The sequence below is a fragment of the Neophocaena asiaeorientalis genome, unplaced genomic scaffold (assembly GCF_003031525.2).
Source record: "Neophocaena asiaeorientalis asiaeorientalis breed wild unplaced genomic scaffold, Neophocaena_asiaeorientalis_V1.1 scaffold598, whole genome shotgun sequence".
NCBI lineage: Eukaryota > Metazoa > Chordata > Mammalia > Artiodactyla > Phocoenidae > Neophocaena > Neophocaena asiaeorientalis.
In genome coordinates this window covers 2,636,106-2,653,228 of record NW_020173036.1, presented here as the reverse complement: position 1 = coordinate 2,653,228, position 17,123 = coordinate 2,636,106, and the positions used below count along the sequence as shown (strand labels likewise).

Genomic DNA, 17,123 nt, shown 5'->3' with positions numbered 1-17,123 from the left:
TAATGAGTGAAAAATAAAAAGAGAAAGTATGAAAGAATGATATAAAGTAAGAGGTTTCACAGTTTTAGGGAAGGTGAAGAGGAAAGGCCTAAGAAAACGACTTCTAACTAATGACCTAAAAGAATAGAGGGATGGAGCCATGAGGCCATCTCTTGTTCTCTTAGTTATTTAAGAGTACATATAGTAGCTATTCTATTTCCTTCAAGATTTTCAAATTGTACCTCATATTATTACATCATTTTAAAATGTACCTTTTTTGATAAAAATACTACATCCTGGTATTAAAAAGCAAATGAAAAAGAATAAAATAATCTTGACATTCACAAAGCACCATTAACATTTGGTAAGTGTTGGGGAAAAGCATTCTTGGCAGAGGGCACAAAACCCCGACGTGGGAGCAAACCTATGCCCAGCCTACTGAAGAAATAATGGCTGGAGTGGAGAGAAACAGTAGAAAAATATGAAACCAAAGACTTGTAGGGGTGGAGGAGAAGAAGATATGGCAAAGATCACCTAAGGCCTCTTAGGTCATTTTTAGCACTTTTGTGTTAACTACGAGTGACATCACACAAAAATCCCACATACCCAGGGTAAGTTTACATCTTTACCTGCCACAGTAAAAGCTAAAATACTCACCATTTGGATCTAATTTATCTTCTCCCTTGCCCTTGAAAGAAGAGGAAGTGGAGAAGAGATCTATACTGAGCTCACTTTAAAATTTTGAAATCAAACAGTAAAGTAAATTCATCAAAATCTCTCAAATATTCTCATTTGGACTATAGCATATCTATCATATGGGGTGACTCAGGGCCCAAACATTCCTCCTGCTTCCCAGGACCATGGTCTGGCTCATTCCCTTCTCCCTAACCCCAGCCAGTTCATTCATTAAGGCCCCTGTATGCTTAATGACAAATACAGTGGTTACTCTGGTTCTAAACTCATACTCTCCAAATAATAAGTTTTTTTCTGAAACAACAGTTCCTTGGAAATTTATCTTGGAAATAAATCTCTTTTTAGCAGAATAGAGAGCACTATCTGTAGAACTTTCTCAGCAGATAAAAACTTGCAACTGCTGATCACATATTAAATTGTCATGTTAACCATTTTATGTGTATATTCAGGAATATTTATTGAATATTTCTACCAACTGCAAGCCATTATGCTAAGTGTTATGGAGCAGGCAGTGATGGAGAAGACATTATTCTTTTGCACAAGGAGCTTCCACTGGGATGCAGGAGAGTAGATAGGTGCTCAGATTGCTGGAAGGAGGGAGGCAAGGACAAATCAGAGACAAGCTGGATGGAGTATTAGGAAAATCCAGGGAAGCTGGAATAAGAAGAGCTTTCATGAAGATGTGGCAAACACAGTGCAATCATGGTAAGGTATATTTTCTACTCCTCATTCAATTGGTGACAAAAAGAAGAGAAAATAGGGAATAAAGACAAAGAGGTATAAGAAGATGTAATGAAAAGATAGAAAAAATGGGGAGAAATAAGTGGGGAGGAGAAGAAAAAGAGGCTGCAGAAACCTTGGAGAAAAACAGTATTTGAGAAGATACAAGGAGGAAAAAGCAAAAGGGGAAGATAAAAGAAATAGAGAAGAGAAAGAATGTGAAAAGGCTGAGGGAAGTAGAGTTAAAGAACAAGGTAGTGAGATGAGAGGGAGAATCCTGAAAGTGAGGATATGCCTGGTAAGATGATCAAACTCCACATAGCGCATCAAAAGGTGTCAGGCTGTGGATCTCTGTCCAGGAGTTCCCCTGAATACAGAGAATTGGGTCTAATATCTTAATCTCCATCTAGTTCTAGATCCACTCCGATCAGCATCCCTTTCTATTTTGCTTTTGTTCAACATAGCAGCAACAAACACTCTCACTCACTTTGCTTAGAAAACTCTCAGGGTCACGCCTCAAAATCCCAACCCAAGATGCACCATGGGTTTTCGCTGGATGGTTGTTGCTTGTTTGAAAGCCACAGAGCTTCTGCACAAAAGCCCTTGCAAAGAGAGCTAGGAATCAAAAACACTTTCCTGTGCCCTGAAGCTACTCAGCAGGTCTAGAACTGAAACTTTCCCAGCTACTTTTTCATATTTAACAACTAGTGTTAAATTTGAAACCAGCAGCTGTGCACTCTAACCGCTTTCTCTTGCGTGATTTATTCCAATTGCACTTCTTAAATAAAACTTTCATTTTAGATATGGAAATAGATTTCCTTCCTGAACAACTTGTTCTTCTAGAAATAAGTGTTGAGTCAGATATGTGACAATGATTCTTCCAAAAAAAATATGCTCCACAAACAGTGTCTTCCTATTTGCAGTTGACTCGTGTTCCTCTGTGTTGGGAAAGCTTCTTCATCCACATTTTGGGGTTGAAGAGGAAGTGTCTCATGGAAACAGAATAAAAGAGTTTTTCCGAGGACTGAGAATTGCCTATGGGGCAATTTAAAATACCTCTCAGAGGCAGGAAAACGCGATTCAAGACATCGGCAGGTACTCAAAACAGGTAGTTCTAGCCACCACTTCTCACGGACACAAGAGTAAAAGTATATTTTAAAGTCATTAGTCTGGAAAGAGTAATTTTCACCACAGAATTTGCCCTGCTTTATGTTTCCTAGAACAGTCTTTGCTTTTGCGATTTTATAATAAACGAAAGTCATCCTGAGTAAACATTTCCCCTACAGCTAACATTAGGGTAAGCACTGGACATAAGTTATATCATTTTATCCTTACAACAACCTTTAAAGGAAGGCAGGCTGATCTCCATTAAACAGACCAGGAAACTGAGAATCGGGGGACTCCCAGGTCATCTACCAGTAAAAGACAGAACTTACATTAGGACTCCGGCTAGATTACTCCAAACATTAGGCATTCCTCTAAAGGAGCCTCCTTACCAGAAAATGTATTCAGCGTGGTAGGCTCCCAGCTGATGGGCTGGTGCAGGGAATCGGGCTCCTGAGGGGTCATCATGGACAGAGTTTGTTTCATGAAGCAGGAAAAAAGTGAAGAGAAAAAGTTCAAATAAAGCCCTGGAAAGAAAGTCAAAGATAGCAGTTGTGTAAACCAGATGGGGAATAGATGTACTATGACAAAAAGCCAAGTTTCAAAACTATATATGAACTTGATGTAAATAGGAGCAGGTTAGAAATAAGTGGGGATGATCTGGGAGAACTGGTTTAATACAATTAGGTTGTCCATGGGTTTGTGACAAATGGATGAATTAGGCTAGCTTAAAGAACATCGTGTTTTATCAGATGGAAATTAATAATAAGATAGTGATGTGTCTGGAAGCAGAAAATAGGCAGGAAGTTCTGGAAACTGTGGTGCTATTATCAACATTAATTATGAGAAGCAGTATATGGAGTCAGAAATATGCTACATATACAAGAGGTGATGCTGGAAACCATCATAAAATCTATCTTATGCACTGAAGCTTCTACATATAGTAGTTATTCTATTTCCTTCAAGATTTTCAAATTGTACCTCGTAGTATTACATCATTTTAAAATGTACCTTTTTTGATAAAAATACTACATCCTGGTATTAAAAAGCAAATTAAAAAGAATAAAATAATCTTGACATTCACAAATCACCATTAACATTTGGTAAGTGTTGAACTGAAACAAACAGACTGCCGGGTATTTCTCCAGAAAAGATGGGTTTATTAAGGATCTGCAGAGAATTGCAATTTGGGGTCTGCAACTATGGTGAACCATGTGCAAGTCCCTGCACAACAAGGGAAGGAGAACACTTTCACAGAGAGGAAAAAGGGAGTTGGGAGGGCTATAATAAACAGAGTCCATGACTCTTCATTGGCTGAGTCCTTGCCAGGAAAGAAGAGGAGGCTTTCTTCTTCCTATTGGGCTCTGCTATCATCACAGGGCATGAGAGCTCCCCTTTCTGGTTCCCAGCTCTTGGTAACTGAGGTTTCCATTTATTAATTTTTTACATAAGTGTTATTTTAGTCACCTCTCATATTTATGCATACTTAGAAAGGAAGAAAGAAAGGGAGGGAGGGAAAGGAGAGAGAGAGAAAAGGCAGAAGTAAGAAAAGGAAGGAAGGAAGGAAGGAAAGAAAGAAAGAAAGAAAGAAAAAAGAAAGAAAGAAGGAGGGAGGGAGGGAGGAAGAGGAAAAAGAAATGAAAAAATAAATGTGTGAAAAATTATATAATTGTATTTGTGAAAAATAACTTAGAATTCAGTTGAACTTAAGTGAAACAAAGAGAGAGAGAAAGAGAGCATTAATGGAAACCTAAAGGAGTTACTAAACTTCAGAGAATTAACTTTCCTACTTTGGTAGAGCCTTCTAGTTCTCACCTTATCTGATTTTCCTCTCCTTTTGTGCTCCAGGAGATTTACACAGCATGATGTTCTTTTGTTGATAAGCAGGATCCTGTGACTGTTTCTAGCCAATGAGTTGGAGTGGAAGAATAACATGACTTCCAAGCAAAGCATTCAGTTGCCATATATATCTCTCTAACACTTGCTCTCCCTACATGTTCACCAGGGAGGCTACATAATCTATATAGTGTAGCTGCATGACAATAAAACCAAATGGAAACAGATGCCTGGACCTGTAGCTGACTTTGCAACAAGAAGAAATAAAGCCTTCTTGTATTCAGCTACTGAGATTTTGGAGGTGTATGTTACTGTAACTTATCCCAGACTGTCCTGAATAATATTCCACATAAGAAATATTTGGTTCCTAAAACATGCCTCTAGAGTTTAGAAAATGATATTAAATATTAACAGGTTGAACTATATCAAGGTATCTTCTTTTTTAAAAGTATACTTTTCACGGTTGTTGTATTTTACACTTCTAACTAAATGGATTAAGTGCCCACCGCAAGTGATTTCAACATGGCTTCTATTCTTTAGTACCTTGAGTTATGTCTTGTTTCTTTCCCTGTTTGGGTGGGTTTTGTCATTCATTAGAGTTTGTTTGTTTGTTTGCTTGATTGCTTGTTGATTTTGGTGGTAGGAGCTCAGAGGCTTCAGTCCTAACCTTGAATATCTGTAATTGTCTCTTTGTTACCTTTATACTTGAATTGACAACAGGGCTGAAGATATGAATATTAGGTCACACTTTATTTCCCACAGAATTTCCTCAGAATTCATTGTCTGTCTACTCAAATAAGTGTTAATGTAGAAAGTCTGAGACCCAAATTCTGCTTAGTTTGCTGTCTGCCTCAATGACTACCCACCAAGCCTTCTTTTTACTTTTAAATTTGATATTCTTAAGATATTTATAAATTGGTGCTAATTTTTCTGTATCAAAATCTTCTGGGGATTGATGTGCCCTTTTGCTCTACAGACAACAATGTTCTATATTTTAGAAGAAATTTCCTTTGAGTTTACATATTTCATTACATTTTATATTGTATTTGGCTTTTTCCAAGGATGTCAATCACATATGTATTATATTTCTTCTCCCATCCATATCTATGATCTTTTCTATCATAAATGCTTTTTAGACTGTATTCTAATTCATGTTACTTCTACTATGGCTTTCATCTCTCTAATGGATTTTGTTTTTCTCCCATTTTTCATCCTCTTTTTAAGCCTTGTATCTCTTTTTTGAGGTCCTTTGTAAAAGAGAACATGTTGTCAACAACATCCTGGAGCCCATTCAGAATTCTGTGCCTGAACTTTCTGTGGTGATTTAGGTAACTTCTGTCTCATATTTTTCTGCTTCTAAAAGGTTGTCAGACACTTTTTCCTTAAATATACATTCTTTTTATTGATCTAGCGGTTATCTATCTATTCCTCTATCTGTCTGTCTATCTATCTATGTGTGTATAAAACAAGGAAGGAATTTAAACATCCAAAATTCAGATATACAAAAACATAACTTTATTTTGTATAGGTGACCTCCTACTGGCTTAAGTCTCTCAGTCTGCACAGTATAGACAAACTTATTCTATACAATATGCTCACATGCTTTCTTGACATTGATTTTAAACATGATTGACTGATTCACCGTGGGATTTTTAAAAAATCACAAAACATTAGTAAAGAGTATAAAAGAACTGAATTGACAGACTCTCTACTTGACCAAACTCAGGATCCTCTGAGCTCCCTTCTCATCTAGGGCTCAACCTTGGTCTATGAAGACTGTAGACTCTCAGAACAAACAATGTTGTCCACCCCCATACTAACAGACTTGAACAAACTCTAGCATAATTTCTAACAGCTTAAAACCACATCCCTGGGATGACCCAGGCCCCCTTAAGTTCCTGCCTGGGAAAGCTCAAAGCTGCAAAAAGAATTTACTGATTGTTCTAGCCAACACCTGGACAGAGATGCTGTCTCCCAGCTTCTGCAGGAGCGTAAGAGCCTAACTTCAATACATGCCAGTTAGCAAATGCAGATGGTCTAATCACATTGACCAACCTCCCTACCCACTTCATAACTTTCAACTTCCCTGACTCAGCTGGAGCCCGCATCATTTCTCCTCCCTCATTCTCCCTTTAATATGCCCAGTAACCTCTTCAAAGATTGAAGTTGAGCTCAATTTAAACTGGACTCTCTTCCCTACTTAAGTAGTTACTAAGTGAAATCTATCTTACTTCCTTTAACAAATGCCTGGCTTTGTTTCTCACTGACAGACTGCATCAGGGTACATCATGTACATGAATTATTGTAATAAAGTCGAATCTGTCCAGATTATCCCCAAAATTCAGTACTATCTCAATGAAAGTCTGAAATGAGTGCATGTGTAACTTAACAACCAGATTCTAATACAGAAAATAAAAAGTTTAAGAATAGCTACCAAAATTTAAAAGAATTAAAAGAAATTTCCTTACAAAATATCAAGTTTGTTATAAAGCTGTTTTGAATAAGACAATGTGGTACTGACACAGGGATGTATGATGAGACTGACAGAATAGAAGGGAATTCAATCATTTTTAACTTAAATTTTATTTTATACAATGTGTAGACAGTTCCCTGTTCTCTGCATTTAGAAGTATAAACAATATAAATCTGTTAATTCTGTAAGTAATTTTTATAATTATGATGTAACTCTATCCTATCCTTAAAACATTTAAAATAAACGCTTTATGTGCAAAAAAAAAGACGGGAATTCAAACTCACACACCTACAAGTAAACTTGATATTTGATTAGGATGACATTACAAATCAACGAGAAAACAATGAACTTTTTAATATACTGATCTGGGACAATTTGTTATCTACATGGGAAAAAATGGAATTAGATTTTAAATTTACCCAATTCATGAAAATAAAACATTGTCATTTGTATAAAGTTTAAAAATACTATATCTATTGTTGACCTAAAACAAATAAACTGCCAATTATTTCTCCAGCAAAGGTAAGTTTATTCAAGAATTGCAGTTTGGGGTCTGCAACCATAGAGAGCCATTTGCAAGTTCCCACATAACAAGGGAAGAACACCTTTGGAGAGGGGAAAAGGAAGTTGGGAGGGCTACAGTAGTCAGAGTCCACAGTTTTTCAAATGGCTAAGTCCTTTCCAGGAAAGGAGTCTTTTTCCCTTCCCTTGGGCTCTGCTGTCGTTGTAGGGCGTGAGAGCTCCCCCTTCTGGTCTCCTGAGTCTATTTAATTGAGGTTATATTTTACACTATATACTTTGTCTGTTATTCCTATATAAATATATATAATTAAAACATACAGGAATGCATGGGAATGATGAATAAATAAGGATAATAGTTATTTCTAGGGAAGGCGGATGAATGTAGTCAGAGATAGAACACAGGGAGTTTTAATTGTGCCTGCAGTAATTGATTTCTTTAAAGATCATTTGAGACAATCTGAAAAGATAGTCTCATTCTTTAAATGGCTGTCTGTTTTACTCCCTATAACTCTCTGTATGTTGGAATTATTCTAAGTAAATTGGAAAAAAGAGAATTAACAGTCATTGAGCTCTTACTGTGCCGATCATGATGCTAAAAGCCTTTACTTACAATTTCATATATTTCTCACAAAACCTCTATAAAATGGTCATCATTTAGGTCCATTTTATTTACAAAGAAATTTTATCTCAAGAAGGTTAAATTTTTAAAAGGTTAAAATATACAGAAAAGTCTGGTTTCAAACATTGTAGAGGCATTCTGCTAAACCATGAATTTTTAAAATGTGTCTCTGAAGCAAAACATGATAAACCCGAAGCTTTTATTCAAGTTTAATCTGTCTCCATAAGTCCCTTAAGCATTAATATGGCATGAAAATGCCTGGTGTTTCCAATTTTCCATGGTGCCTTAGTACGAGTTTTTAATACAATCATAAAGATTGTGTGCTAATATGATAAAAAAAATTCTATCATACATTTGCCAAATGATATGGATGGTGTGCCACAAGAAAACAGGAGCAATTTCTGAAGCCTCTTCTGAAGTTATTTGCCATTTTCTCCCTCAATGTAGTTAACAGGAAAACTGCCTGGATGTGACTTTGGCTGTGATGCTTACTGTTTCAATTACTCTGCTGCTGGCTTGGCTGCCCAGACATTTAAAACTAGAACAAGGGTTTCAGATTGAGAAAAGGGAAGGGATTGGAATAACTGCTTTCCTTAGACTTTCCTAGGTAAAATCACCCAGTAAGGATGAATATAGAAAGTAGGAAAATCTATTACATTTTTAATCTCTTTCTTTGGCTTTTTTAACAATTTCTCTAAAATACATACTTTGAGGTGAAATGCTGCTGTGTCATAAGAAATACAGATATTTAATATTATTAGTTATTTTCAAAATATTCCCTAGGATGTTCATGCTAATTGATTCTGTAATAACAGTATATGAAATTTCCTACTGTGTCATAATTTATCACATGTTACTATCAGGCTTTTAAATTTCTGTGAATCTGTGAATCTGATTGATGTGAAATGCTATTGCTGTTTTAATTTGTACCACTTGATCCCTGAGGAGTTAGGAAAGAATATTTTCTTTCTTTTTTTTTGTTGGCTATTTTAATTTCTTCTGTGAATTGCCCATTCGTATCCCTCATCTACTTTTAAAACTTATTTATTTATAATTTTCGTATTGATTTATAGGAGTTCTTTATGTACTCTGGAATACCAACTTTTTCAGTTTTATATATTGAAACTATTTTTTTCTAAGTTAATAAAATACTTGACATTCTGTGTACCTAGAAACTCTGCCACACCATCTTGTTAAAATTTTGGCTGGAGAATGTAGGCATTGGAGGGATATGATTGATGGATACACTCACTGCAGGTATACTAGTGGCTTAACTGGAAAATAAAAATCTCAGTCCTCTAGCCTTCTTCCTGACAAATTTAAATGACCAAAGCTGGGGCCCTCTGAACTGTCTATTTTTTAAAACGCTATGGTAATCAAGACAGTGTAATAGACACATGTATCAATGGAACCAAAGAGAGAGCCCAGAAATAGATCCATAAAAGTATAGTCAACTGACCTTTGACAAAGGAGCAAAGGCAACTCAACGGAGAAAGGATAATCTTTATAACAAATAGTGCTAGAACAACTAGACATCTATTTGTAAAATAATCATCATATCATCTTACTTGTTTCACAAAAATTAACTAAAATTGGGTCATAGACTTTAAAATAAAACTTCTAAAAGAAAATGTAGGAGAAAATCTATCTGGGTTTAGCAATGAGTTTTTAGATTCAACTAAAGTAAAATTGATAAAAGAACAAACATATTTTCAACTTTATTCAAATTAAATACTGAAAAACTTCTGCTCTATTGAAGACACCTTTAAGGGAAACAAAAGAGAAGCCACATACTAATAGAACATATTTGCAAACCACATAACTGATTAAGGGTTTTTATCTAAAATACACCAAAAAATCTTAAAACTCAACAGTAAGGAAATAAACAACTCAATTCAGAAATAGGTGAAAAGTCTGAGCAGGTATCTTACCAGAGAAGATATACAGCTGAAAAATAAGCATATGAAAAAATTCTCAACATCAGTTGTTTTTAGGTAATTGCAAATCAAAACAACAATGAGGGGCTTCCCTGGTGGCACAGTGGTTGAGAATCTGCCTGCCGATGCAGGGGACACGGGTTCGAGCCCTGGTCTGGGAAGATCCCACATGCCGCGGAGCAGCTGGGCCCGTGAGCCACAACTACTGAGCCTGCACGTCTGGAGCCTGTGCTCCGCAACAAGACAGACCACGACTGTGGGAGGCCCTCGCACAGCGATGAGGAGTGGCCCCCGCTTGCCGCAACTGGAGAAAGCCCTCGCACAGAAACGAAGACCCAACACAGACAAAAATAAATAAATAATTTTAAATGAATATCTGCTTATTAAAAAAAAAAAAGAAAATGCAAATTGTTTTAAAAAACTAAAAAGGTGATTCTGGTAACAGGATAGATTAGTGGTCTTCAAACAAACAAAAAAAAAAACAACGAGATACCACTAGATACTTACTGGAATGGCTAAAATCCAAACAACTGAAAATACAATATGCTAGTAAGGATGTGGAACAACTGAAATTTTCATTCATTGTTGGTGGGAATGCAAAATGGTACACCATTTTGGCAGTTATTTGGGCAGTTTTTTACAAAGCTAAATATAGTCTTAACATATGATTCAGGAATTGTACTCCAGGATATTTTTTTCCAATTGACTTGAAAACATATGACCACACAAAGATCTGCACATGCAGCTTGAAAACATATGACCACACAAAGATCTGCACAGCAGCTTTATTCATAACTGTCAAAAACTGGAAGCAGCTGGAAGGAAGATGTCCCTCAGAAGGTTAACGGATGAACAAATAGTGGTATATTCATACAATAGAATGCTATTCACCACTTTAACATATATGAGCTATCAAGATATGATGGAATTTTAAGTACATCTTGCTAAAGGAAAGAAATCAATCTGAAAGATCTACATATTGTATGATTCCAATTATATGACATTATGGAAAAAGTACAATCATGGAAACAGAAAATAATAAGTTGTATAAAAATCATGTTTTTTATTTTCTGTATTCTATGATACTTTGACATTTTGGGGCCTTGTGAACTCAGGAAGATATTGCCTCTCCCCAGATTAGCTAATTCCTAGAGATAGCAAACAACTTATTTGAAAGCATGCATTTAATATGTAAACCAAGCAATCCTGAGCTCTCACCCCAACCATATCCTTCATCTAACTCTCACACACTGAGCAGATGAAAATGGCAGCTGATCGCTGTGCTCATGAGAAAGATCTTGTATAAAGTCTAATTGAGGGATGTCCTATAAACACCTACCCAGTAATCCTCAAAACCGTCAGGAAAATCAAAAACAAGGAAAGTCTGAGAAACTCCACAGCCAAGCGGAGCCAAAGGGAACATAGCAACAAAATGTAGTGTGGTGTCCTGGATGCGATCCTGAAATAGAAAAGGTAAAAACTAAGGAAATCTGAATAAACTATGATTTTAGTTAATAATAATGTATCAATATTGCCTTATTAATTATAATTAATATCATACTAATATAAAGGAAACTGACTGCAAGATATATGAGAATCCTCTGTACTATCTTCTCAACTTTTCTATAAATCTAAAACTCTTCTAAAAATAGTCTATTTAAGATAGCTAGTGGGAAGCAGATGCATAGCACAGGGAGATCATCTCAGTGCTTTGTGTCCACCTAGAGGGGTGAGATAGCGATGGTGGGAGGGAGACACGAGAGGGAAGAGATATGGAGATGTATGTGTATGTATAGCTGATTCACTTTGTTATACAGCAACTAACACACCATTGTAAAACAATTTACTCGAATAAAGATGTTTTTTAAAAGAAGCCAATTAGATAGATAGATAGATAAATAAATAAATAAAATAGTCTGTTTAGAAAAGGAAATGTGACCAATTTCCACACTAAGGGAAAGCCTCATATATTCAAAATACTTCAATATCAGAGAAGAGCATTGTAATTTCTGACACCAGTTTTACAAAATATATCCCAGCTGCATTGAAGAAATTAAATAGAATACATTCTACTAAATATTTCCAGAATTCAAGGTACTTATATACATAGGAGAAAGCTTTAAAAACAGAAGGTTCACAATCCTGCATATTTTTAAGAAGAGAGAGAGAGAAACAAAGATTACCAAGAATAATTTATTGAAATAGCTGATTTCTTGAATTATGAAAGAATATTCCTTCCCTCAGAATTTCTCCAGGTCCATATAATCCACAGGCACACAGAACTTTAGGTAAAGTAAAATGAGCACCCTAGTTATCCAACAATATGTTTCATAGAGCAGACAACAAGTGGAGAGAGGAAGTGGATGGTTCAAAATTGAATCAATTTACTTACAAACATAACCCTCAAAATATCTGTGAGATTGTCTTAAGGCAAAAGAATCAGATCGAACAATTGATTCTGTTAACCATGGCATGTTAAGCAAATCATAGGGCTACCAGGAATGATGTCTTTGGGTTATCATCCAGATGCTATGATATATAGGTGGAAAAAATAGCCACCCGAAAGGCGATTTAGGTGCTCACTTGGCAGTACGTACATTAAAATTGGAACAATACAGAGACAAGTATGGCCCTTACACAAAGACGACATGAAAATTCTTGAAGCAACTCATATTTTGGAGAAAGGAGAGTTACTGTTCAGTGGGCATGAAATTTCTGTTTGGGATGATGAAAAAGTTCTGAAGATGGATGTTGGTGATGGTTGCGTAACAATGTGAATGAATTTAATGCCACTGGACTATACACTTAAGGACGGTTCAAATAACAAATTTTATGGTATATATTTTTTATCATAATTTTTAAAAAGAAAGGATCTGGGAAATACCAGAAAGGTCCAATTCCTCTCTAAATGGCTCTCCTAACTTAATTCCAGGGCTGTGAAATTTTTGTTTGTATAATTTTTCTTGAGTTAAAGAACCATATAGCCAGTCTGCTATTCTTTTATTAAATATATTTTTATTATAATTGTTGATTTACATGCAGTTGTAAAAAATAATACGAAGATGCCATTACACATTATCCAGTTCCCTCAATAATAACATCTTGCAAAACTATAGTACAATAACCAGGATACTGAAATTTATAGTCAAAATACAGGCCATTTCCATCTCACAAGGATCCCTCAGTTTGCCCTTTTATAACCTAATCCATTTCCCTCTTGCCCCTACCCTCTCCTTAACTGTTGGCAACCACTAATCTATCTTCCATTTCTATAATTCTGTCATATCAAGAATGTTATATAAGTAGAATCATACAGTATGGAAGTTTGGGGAATTGGCTTTTTTTATACTCAGCATAATTCTTTAGAGATTCATCCCCATTGTTGTTTGTATCAGTATTTTGTTCCTTTTTATCGCTGAGTAGTAGCAGTCTATGATATGTGTGTATAACAGTTTGTTTAACTATTTACCTATTGAAGGACATCGGACATCTGAATTGTTTCCAGTTTGGGGCTATTACAAAAAAAGCTGCTAAAACATTCACACACAGATGTGTAAGCAAAGTTTCCATTTTTCTAGGATAAATGTGTAGCAATGCACTTGCTGGGTCATATGGTAGTTAGGTGTTTAGTTTTATAAGAAACTGTCAAACTGTTTTCCAAACTAGCTGTACTTTTTACATTCCCAGAAGCAATGTATGAATTAGTTTCTCCACATCCTTGTCAGTGTTGGTGTTGTCACTTTTTAAAAAAATTATTTTGGGCATTCTGATAGATGTGTAGTGATATCCTTGTGGTTTTAACTGTCATTTTCCTAATGGCTAATGATGTGGAACATCTTTTCATATGTCATCTTTATATTCTCCAGTGGAATGTGTCTTATTTTGCCTATTTTCTAATTGAATACTTTTTTATTTTTGTTGAGCAGTAAGAGTTCTTTGTCTAGATACTCTTGGATATGCTGTATATTTTGTTTGTAAATATCTTCTCCACACTGTAGCTTGTCTTTCTATCCTCCTAACTGAATATTTCATAGAGAAAACATTTTTTAATTTTGATAAAGTCTAATTTATCAGTATTTCCTTTTATGGATTATGTTGCTACTATCAAGTCTAAAAAATTTTTGCCTCACTCTAGAACTTGATCATTTTTTTTCTGAAAGTTTTATATTTTTGCATTTAACGTATAAGCTCATGATCAATTTTGAATTAATGTTGTATAAGGTATGAGACTTACATAAAGGTTTATTTTTATGCCTATAGATGTCCAACTCCTCTAGCACCACTTGTGGAAAAGGCTGTCTTTTCTCCATTGAATTGCTTTTGCACTTTTGCCAAAAATCAATCAGGCATATTTATATGGGTATATTTCTGCTTTTCTATTCTGTTTCATTAGCTATGAACCTATCCCTTCACCGATAGCACAGAGTCTCGATTACTACAGGTATATAATGTCTTGAAATTGAGGACACAGATTCCTTTCAAAATTGTTTTATTCTAGTTCCTTTTTCTTTCCATATAAATGTTAAATTCTCTGTCTATATCTACAAAAATATTGTTGGGATTTGACAGGAATTGCATTAAACTCATATTAATTAGGAAAGAATTGATATCTTTAATATACTGCATTTTCCAACCCATGAACATGATATACTTTCTTTGATTTCTTTCTTCAGCATTTTCCAATTTTCAGCACACAAGCCCTAAACATGTTTGATAGATTTACATCGAAGTATTTAATTTTTTGAGCAATATTGTATGGTATTGTATTTTTAATTTTGATGTCCCAATGTTCATTGCTAATATATATATAATCACTTATCAGTTCTGGAAATGTTATCATAGATTCCCTGGAATTTTCTATGTAGACCATCATGTCATATGCAAATAAGGACAGTTTTATTTTTTCCCTCTACAGTCTATATGCTTTTATTTCTTTTTCTTGCCTTATTGAACTGTCTACAACACCCAGCATTATGTTGAGTCAGAGTGTGAAAGAGACTTCTTTGCCTTGTTCTCAGTCTTACAGGTAAAGCACTCACTCTTTCATCATGATGTATAATATTAGATGTAGGTATTTTACAGATGCTCTTTATCAAGTGGATGAAATTTTCCTCTATTCCTATTTTTCTGAGTTTTTAAAAGAATAAGTGTTGAATCTTGTCAAATGCTTTTTCTGCATCAAATTATATAATTATGTAATATTTCTTCTTTAGCCTGTTAATATGATGGATTACTATATATATATATGTGTGTATATATATATATACTATTTGCTAATATTTTGTTAGAGATTTTTGTGACTGTATTCTTAAGGAATATTGATCATTGTGGGGTTTTCTTTTTTTTTTGGTACTATTTTGGTATCAAGGTAATAGTAACTTCATAAAATTAATTGGGAAGTGTTCCTTCCTCTTCTATTTTCTGGAAGAGGTTGTATAGTATTGGTGTTAATTCTTCTTTAAACACTTGGTAGAATTATCCATGAAATCATCTAGTTCTGGATATTTCTTTGGGGGAATTCTTTTCATTACAAACTCAATTTCCTTAATATTTATAGGGCTTTCTAATTTTTCTATATTGGGTAGATTATGATAGCTGTATTTTTGAGGAATTAAACTATTTCATTTAAGATACCAAATTTGTGTGTGCACAGTTATTCATAATAATCCTTAATTATTCTTTTGATATATGGAGGAACTGTAGTGATATCTCCTGTCATTTCTGACATTGGTATCGACCTTTCAGGTCAATAAAAAGAACCATATCTGCTGACACCCAAGAATGAGAGGGGTTCCTTGTTAGTGTTGACAGGGGTGAGAGTTCTGGCTCCCCTCTAGGCAGGACTGATATCTCCTTGGGAGGGTTAGGAGAGTCCCTTACTGCTTCCTGTGTGGCCTCCACTGAGACAGGGGAAGAAGAATGGCTTTATTACCTCTGGGCAGTGGGAAAAGTTATAATGCTCCACTAGGCCCCTCTAGCAACTCTTAAGCAGGGAGGGGGAGGGATGCCTTGTTTAAAAGAAATCTTAAATGTCACTAATACATTAGTCTTACTCGGAATTAAATGAGCCATTTCTAATAAGGGGCCTATTTCTTTCCAGCTGAGCAATCCTGGGCTCTTCCTCTGTGAGTGAGGCCAATAGTCCTTACCCTGCCAAACTCACAGGGGTGTTATAAACTCAACAGATTTTATATTTTCATTATATATTTCTATGACAACAGATTCTATTATCCTATGAACATAAAACGGTATGTTTGTACTGTATAACCCTTACAATTATTTTGTGGACTATTTCTGGTGCCATTTTCCTCCATTTCCTTTATTCTTAGGAATACTACTTGAAAAACAAAACAAATAATCTTGTCAGATATACAGGTAAAGATGTACATCTAATAGAAAAGGCCCTTAACATTTATTTTACATCTTAGTAAGTACTGAGTATTCCAGCGTGAACTTAGGGTGGGGAACTGATTCTCCTGACCCACAAATCCTGATGCCAAAAGTCTTTTCCAGACTGGGTAGATGAGATATGGTAATACATTCTTCCACTGTTTGCTTCTCCTGGGACTTGAATGCACATGCTGAATGGTGAAACCAGCTAGAAACTCCCTTTCAGCTTTACACAGAGTTAAAACTGAGACTATAATAGTATTATCTGATAGGGCAATTGTGAACATTGAATGAGTGAAGGGCCTAGAATGGTGTTTGAGTAAGTGCTCACAGAGTATAAATTCGGATCACCATCCTCTGCAACAGCAGAGACGCTCTTACTCAGATGGCTTGGGATAGGGTTGCCTAATTGCCCAGGATCAAGTAGTAAATCTTATGTTTTACTTTTACCCAAGACTCTCAGGAACAGGAGAATCCCAAGAGCTTTCTCAAGTAGCACCAAGGGAAGCCCCCTTTAACTCCATTTATTGGCTCTTATGATCATGTCTCTCTTCTATCACCTATGCTTCTCTTGGCCAAAGAATCCCTTCCCGTATCCTATATCTATGAAAGTTACCAGTGATTTGATTGCCATTTTTTCCCCATTAGTCTAAAGAATATATCCTAGTGTTTCAAATGTGATAGTGCCAAAGAAATGGTAACACACTTTCCAAATATAACCTATGCCCACAAGTAATCAATTTTAGCAGACCCCTTTTCCTCCATGGAGAAGTGGTACACCTTGGAGTGGCTGCCTGGCTCATTCCCACACTCTGTAAAGGGTACCCAGTACAAAGGGAAGCCCCAGGTG

General features: G+C 35.5%; 1 non-coding gene across 1 annotated transcript; it reads left to right on the top strand.

The window, feature by feature from the left end:
• Nucleotides 1-12,458: 12,458 nt before the first annotated feature.
• Nucleotides 12,459-12,561, top strand: LOC112398128 (U6 spliceosomal RNA). The gene has a single exon (XR_003002926.1). It is a non-coding gene; the product is annotated as a U6 spliceosomal RNA (small nuclear RNA).
• The last annotated feature ends 4,562 nt before the right edge of the window (nt 12,562-17,123 follow it).